Source organism: Mastomys coucha, chromosome X, assembly GCF_008632895.1.
Source record: "Mastomys coucha isolate ucsf_1 chromosome X, UCSF_Mcou_1, whole genome shotgun sequence".
NCBI classification, from domain to species: domain Eukaryota; kingdom Metazoa; phylum Chordata; class Mammalia; order Rodentia; family Muridae; genus Mastomys; species Mastomys coucha.
The window spans coordinates 114,556,331-114,564,028 of NC_045030.1; the positions used below are offsets into that span (position 1 = coordinate 114,556,331).

Sequence of the window (7,698 nt, forward strand, 5' to 3'; positions counted from 1 at the left end):
TTATATAAACAATTGTATACTACATAAATTATCTATTATTATAAATACAGTAATAATTTTAAAAATATATTTCTTCATAAATAAAATCCATTGAGTCCATACAATGTTACTATGTCTATCTTGTATTTATTCATATATATATATTTATATATATATATATACTTTTTAATTCTTCTCTCATATATTATAGCCATACAGCAGTTTCCCATCCCTCACTCCCCCCAGTACCTTCCAAATTTCTTTCTCCCTCAGATCCACTTCTCTTCCATTTCCCTTTAAAAAAGAACAGCCCCTCCAGGGACAACAACTAAACAAGGCACAATAAGCTATAATAAGCCCAGGCACATATTAACACATCAAATCTGGACAAGGTAACCAAGTAAGGGAGAAAGAGTCTCACAGGTAGACACAATAGTCAGGGACAACTTAGCTCCCACTGTTCAAGGAATCCCACAAGAAAAACCTATTACTTAGTCATAGCATATATGCTGATGACCCTGGTCAGACTCCTTCCTGATTTCTGCAAGTCCCCATGAGTTCCAGTCAGTTGTTTCTGTGGGCTGTGTTCTCCTGAAGTCTGCAATGCCTGTGGTTCCTCCAGTCTTTCCATGTCCTCCTCAGAAGGACTCCCCAAGCTCCACCTAATGTTTGTCTATGGACTCTTCTCCTCCTGTCAGTTGCTGGATGAAGTGTCTCTGGTCTCCTAATGACCACTCTGCTAAGCTGCAGTTCCAGAAAACTCTGTATACAGGACAAAATTTAGGTCATAGGTTTTGTGGTTGTCCTGGTATCCTAGTCCCTCCACTTGTGGCCTTCCCTGGTTATACAAGATGGCTGGCTAAGGATCCCTGTCTCTCATTAATAGGTGTCTTTGCTTGGGTTGCTCTCATAGATCCCATGAAGTTTCCATTGCACTCTTTCCAACTTGTCCCCAAAATGTTCCTCCAATTCTAGTCATTTTTCCCAGTATAGCTAGAAACTAGAAACAACCTAGATCTCCCTTAACCAAATAATAAATAAAAAAATGTGGTACATTTACACAATGAAATACTATTCGGCTATAAAAAACAAAGACATCATGAAATTTGCAAGCAAATGTATGGAACTAGAAAAAAAAATCATCCTGGCTGAGGTAGCTCAGACCCAGAAAGACAAATATAGTATGTATGTTCTTATAAGTAGATATTATCTGTAAATAAAAGATAACTATGAGACATAGAGAGGGTCAATAACAAGGAGGGATTAAGAATGTACACAAGAATGTACTTTGAGAGGGCGAAATAGAATAGATTTCAAAGGTGGACTGGGGATGGTTGGGGTTGGTAGTAGGAAGAATGAGGTAAGACGAGGGAGGAAGGGAGGAAGGAAGAAAATACTGATATTTACTCCTAGTTGTATTATTTTACTCATATGAATATCTGCTAGTTAGATGGTGCTATAATTCCCTGAAAACCTAAATATAATATGAGTTAGATCCATTAGTGATAAAAGCCAGGTTTGAGTCCCAACCCCCACCTATTGATTCAGTCTCCTATAATTCTAGTTCTGGGGGATATGATGTATTTGTATGGCCTTTGAGGGTACTCCATGCATGTATTATATTTATATACATGCAGGCATAACACCCACAATGAAAATAACAAAACAAAATAAGAACAATAATAAATAAAATACAAAATAGAAAAAGTAAACAGATTTTTTTTACTAAACAATAGACAGTATTTCCATATCACCATATAAAGTGATGATACCATTATTATGCTTGTATATACATTAAAATTGCCTGACATCATATTTGAAAGCAAATATGCATTTACTTAGTAAATAATAATAGTTTTGTATCCTGCATAGTATAATTGACTAGTATAATTGACAAAAATGTAAATATGTAGATTTTAGGTTCCTCTTATGAAGCAGCATCAACACACATAAATCATCTATTAAAATCAGGTTCTGAATACATTCAAAGTAAATAAAAACCAGAATAAATAATTTTGGATGGTAAAACATCTTTGTATGCCAAAGTATTAGGTTGGATACTGGCAACACAAAGGTCCTTGCATTTGCAGATAAGCACTCACTATAAGGAAAGATAAGGGAAATGAATAATGTTAAATATTCAGAGTTATCTTTGCAAAGGAAAAGTTTTATAACTTGTTTTCTGGCCTCAAGGCTGGAAATGGAGTTGGTTAATAGTTTAAGTGACCTACGCATTATCTATATGTCCAAGCTCTCCCATGCTCCTGCAACCAAGACTACTTATTGGGGGTTAATAGTCCAAATGACCCCTGAGATCTATACATGACCAAGACCACACCAGATTCTCCCATAGGTTGCTAAGATAGATAACACATGAAGCCTATCTCTATAACCCATCTTCATGGAAGAAGTGACATGTACATTTAGACGAGCTTTAATGAAACGTGCCTCCTTGAGCACAGGAGATTGTATTATACTAGGAAACTATGAAAATTTTACTGTACCTAAGTATGCTTAAAATAAACTTCCTGGGTCAGACTCTTGATTCTAGAGTTTAGAATATCGAAACAACATTCTCTACTGAGTCATGTTGAACCAGACTTCCTTCTTGCCTCACAGAGATTATTACTCTTCTGACCCTGGCAAAGACTTCTACAGAACGATTTTCCTAAGAGAAATTTTTCTGATAGAAGGAAGAAGTTAAAACTGTACGTGTTGGGCAGCTGGCTTTTGTTGTTGTTGTTGTTGATTTCTACATTTTTGCTTGAATGTTTGTAAACCATTGGTCATGAACTCAGATACACACACACACACACACACACATGCAAACTTCAAAAACTAATCATGTCTTCTTATTGGGGACATTCTTAGATAATAATTCATATCAATATTACATCAGGCATTGACTACAATAGGATGTCTATAAACATTGTGAGATCCATGAGAAAAATGCATGACACAAAGTATGTTTGTCATACAAACAATAAATTGACACTAATTTTCTGTTATATTTATTAAAATGTGCTCCTGATTCTTATAGGATAGTGACATATTCTATATAATGAATATGGAAATAATGTGAATTATACTAAATTGTAAAATAAATTAAGAAAAAAAATGTTGCACTCAAAACAAGTTCTTTTTCACCCCCTTTCCACAAGAAAAATGCAATTAGGCAATATAGAGAGCTCAAATGAAGTAATTAAGTTAAACTCTTAAAAGTAAAACAAATATCTTAAGAGACAAACTATATTATAGGTAAAAAAAAAAAATGATGAACTTACCACCACCACTTTCCCTCCAACACAAACCCTTGAAAGCTCATCCTTGCAATGGTAGGGAAGGTGTCCTTGTTGGCAGACATAACAGGCTAGTAGTTAGCAGAATGACCTTCATCTCCTAGAATCTTTTATTTCTTCTCAAGCAGGAGAGCAGAGTCAGTGAAATGATAGACTAAAGATGCACAGAAAGCTTCTGTCCATTTGCTTGACATGTATTAAGCCTGCTATCACTGACACCATTAGTGTCATTTGTTAGGTTTTGTTTGTTTGTTTATTTTTGGTGGTTTTGTTTTGTTTTGGCTTGGTTTGTTTTAATTTCAGGACAGTCCGGTTGACAGAAAGTATTTGAATATGTCTGGTATTGTTTTATTTTAACCAATTGAATTAGATTTCAGTGGAGCATATTGTTCCTGAATTACTCAATCTTGAAAGAATGTGAAAGAGAGCAATGAAAGAGATTAAGGAATGGTCATGATCAGCTGGTTTTATGATATTTTATTCATGAAAGAGCACAGTTAGCATGAAATGTCTCAAAGAAAGCAACATTGACCACTCATATTTCCTGCCTTTATAGAACCAAGATGGTAGTGCTACATGTTCTTTCCCAGTTTTATGAGATCAATAAAAATAAATAAATAAATAAATAAATAAATAAATAAATAAATGGGTCTCATTAAATTTATTATCCAAGTCCAATAAAGTATGGGACATTTAGCTTTGATGACTATCTTGTTCCCCTTTCTGAATGATATTCACACATCCAATTTAGGTCCTCCTTGTTACCTAGTTTCTTTGGGTCTGTGGATGACAGTCTCAAGTACTATCCATTTGCATGCAAATTTCATGATTCTTTTGTTTTTAATAGCTGAATAATATTCTATTATGCAAATATACCATATATTCTTTATCCATTGTTCAGCTGAGGGACAAGAAAATTGTTTTCAGTTTTAGGCTATTATGAATAATGTTGCCAGAACCATACAGTGGAAAAAAAGAAAGCATATTCAACAAATGGTGCTGTTTTAACTGGGTGTCTACATGTAGAAGAATGCAAATAGACCCTTATTATTACCCTGTACAAAACTCAAGTCCCAGTTGATCAAACACCTCAAAGTTAAGTCAGATACACTAACTCTAATAGAAGATAAATTAAGGAATAGCCTTGAACTCATTTGTACAGGAGTCAACTTCCTCAACAGAACACTAATGGCCCAGGCACTCAGATCAACAATTCATAAATGGAGCCTCATAAAATTGAAAAACATCTATAAGCTTAAGAATACCATCAATATGGCAAAACAGCAGCCTACAGTTTGCTAAAAGATCTTCACTAACCCTACATCAGACGTAGACCTCATATCCAAAATATATAAAGAACTCAACAAATTAGACACCAAAAAGCAAATAACCCTATTAAAATATAGTGTACAGAGCTAAAAAGAGGATTGAACAGAGTAATTTCAAATTGTTCATAAGTATGTGTGTGGGGAGAGTGAATATGAGAATGAACCTAGCAAAGAAAGAAGTAAGATAAAGAGCTAGGAACATTATCTCCTTCATATTCTGGAGGAATCATGGTCGGGTTGTACACAACCCAAGATTTGAAGTGGCTATAAGCAAACTTGTGTGATAGAACAAAGGACCACAGCCCAGGGAAATGGTTTCTTCCTCTATCTAAATGAAAATTACCCCCTGCCCTACAGAGTCAAAGGAAAGCAAATTAGATTCAACAGGACAAAGTGTGTAAACTCCTCCCCCAATTTACTCCTTGATTATATATCTACTGGCTGAAAAGTTATATATAAGTATTTTACTGAACAATAAATGTTAGACCTGGACATTGATGGGTCTGAATTCACTGTGGGCCCCATCTATACTTGGTCCTTCTTTTGACAAAGAAGCACTTAAAGAAATATTCAGGCTCCCTAGTCATCAGGGAAATGCAAACCAAAGCAAGCTGAGATTTGTCTAATAAACTTCAGAATGGCTAAGATCAAAAGCTTAAGTGACAGCTCATTATACTAAGGATGTGTAGCAAAGGGAACACTCCTCCATTGTCTGTAGGAATGCAAACTTGTACCACTACTCTGGAAATCAATTTGGTGGTTTCTTACCAAATTGAGAATAGTTATACCTCAGGACCCAGCTGTACCACTCCTGGCAATATACCCAAAAGATGCTCCACTATAACACAGGCACACTTGCTCAGCTATGTTCAGCCTACATTTTTACCGCACCCTTGATGACTTACATATGAGTAACAACACCCATTATTGACTGGGCAAGTAGGTGTTGTTTGCAATGGTCATCAACCATTAACCAAGAATATTTACTGAAAACCTTACCATAGACCAATCCGATGGAGGAATTGTCTCAGTGGAGGTTCCCTCTTGCCAGATGATGCTACATTGTGTCAAGTTGACTCAAAACAAAACAAAGAACAACAAAAACAGGGCATCATAATTTCTCCATGTGATGGGAAGTATCCCCAATTAGTGAGCAACTTTTACTTTCTTTCCTGTGTTCTACTCACAGGAATATTATATCAGAATAACACACACAAAAAGTAAATAATATAAGTACTAAGGAAAACTTGTAAGATACATACTGGAGGAGATATATGCATTTTGTCTCTAATTACCCCAAGGCTATCCTTAAGGAGAGCACATATTGTGAACAACACTTAAGAGAGAAAAAAATAATCAAATTAGATCCTTGGAGTTATGTAGTATCTCTAATGGATTTTAATGAGACACTAATTTAAAAAGAAACTAAGTAATTTGAAAACTCATGTTCAATACTTCTCCAGAGTCATCATGTTTCGGATGAATATCTGTGTGGTATGTAGTGCAGAGGAGTTACCTGTGGGTAATGTGAATTCAGTATTTTTCTTTTGAAACATCACTTGCCTTGACCATTTGCCATTTTTAAATATATTTCTAGCATGGGTTCCTTATCTGCATCATGAGGAATATAGGACACAAGAGAGGTCCATTAGGAGGCTTCATAACTCACCATGGATGTCATTATCAAACATTATACTGAGCTGCCAAAGGAAAAGTACACTCACATCTCTTTGTCTCCTTTCCAGAAAGTGCATGTAGCTCAGCTGGGTCTTTTTAGAAGAAAGCTGAACAAATGGCTTATAAAGTCTAAATTCTAAGAGCCATGACTCTGTGTATCACTCTCATGTGTTTCTATAGAAATTATTGTATGGGATGATGGTGTCTGGCACTGTAAACTGGGAATCCTCAGTTGCCTAAATTTTCATCTTAATCCTGTCTACATGATAGATTCAATTACCTGGGTTCTTGATAACTATACAGATGGGTAGTTGAGATCACAGTGAAGTTTGTATTAAGCTTGTGAGTTTTATCACTGATGTTGGGAACCTAAAACGAAAAGGATAAAATCTCAGGGGAATGATAAAATTATAATTTCAAATAATAATAATACATAAGGACTCCCATGAAAAATTGTCTAACAGGTTTATTAATATCTACTTAAAATGTAGAGGATAATATCTGAAATTTCCACAGTATGTTCCCTAAAGGAATTCAAGTATAAAAACAGGTTCATGCATAAAGCATATTATACTGAAATGTTTGAGCCTCATTCAGAGACAGAGTGGAAAGGTTAATTTCTGTTTTTATTTAAACAGCTGCCATATATTGCTACTACAATATAAGTTTATATCATAAAGTATATTCTAGTATACTGAATAGGAATGTCTAAGATAGCTACTTATATGATGCAGTATCATCTAGAACATGACTTTGACAGTCATCTTGTAAACTAGCCTGGTCACAAAACAACAGTGTATAAAAGTTATTGCTCCCTTTTAAATATAGACTTTCTTTTACTTTTTGAGATTAAACTATAATTATATCATTTGCCTCCTTCCCTTTCCTCCCTGCAGACCCTTCTATACATACCATGGTTCTCTTCCAAATTCATGAATTCTTTTTCTTTTATTATCTCTCTCTCTCTTTATATATATATAAAGAGAGAGAGAGATAATATAATGTATATGTAATATATATGTAATATATATGTAATATATATATAATATATATATAATTACATATATATATATGTATATATATATGAATACATAATCAACACATAAATAATGTACATATAAACACCATTATTGTTTCTATCAGATTTTAGTAAATATTTGCTTTTACTTCAGTGATTGCCTAACACACATTTCCCTCAATGAATTAGAGTTAAATGTGGGAGAAGCTTATGTAGAGAGACATTATTTTGTTTACCAACCTCAAACACAATATATAGTTAGATAGATAGATAGTCCCATAAATATTTATATATAATATATTTATAATATATATTACTCTTATATATAGTTATAGAAAATATTACTTAATATATAAGTACAATTATATTTTTATAAATATTTATATATAATATTTGA

General features: G+C 34.0%; 1 protein-coding gene across 1 annotated transcript in view; it reads left to right on the plus strand.

Moving 5' to 3' along the window:
* Window positions 1-7,698, plus strand: part of LOC116094096 (nucleoporin GLE1-like) — a 42,780-nt gene that overhangs the window by 7,137 nt on the left and 27,945 nt on the right. The gene's annotated exons all lie outside the window — the stretch shown is intronic.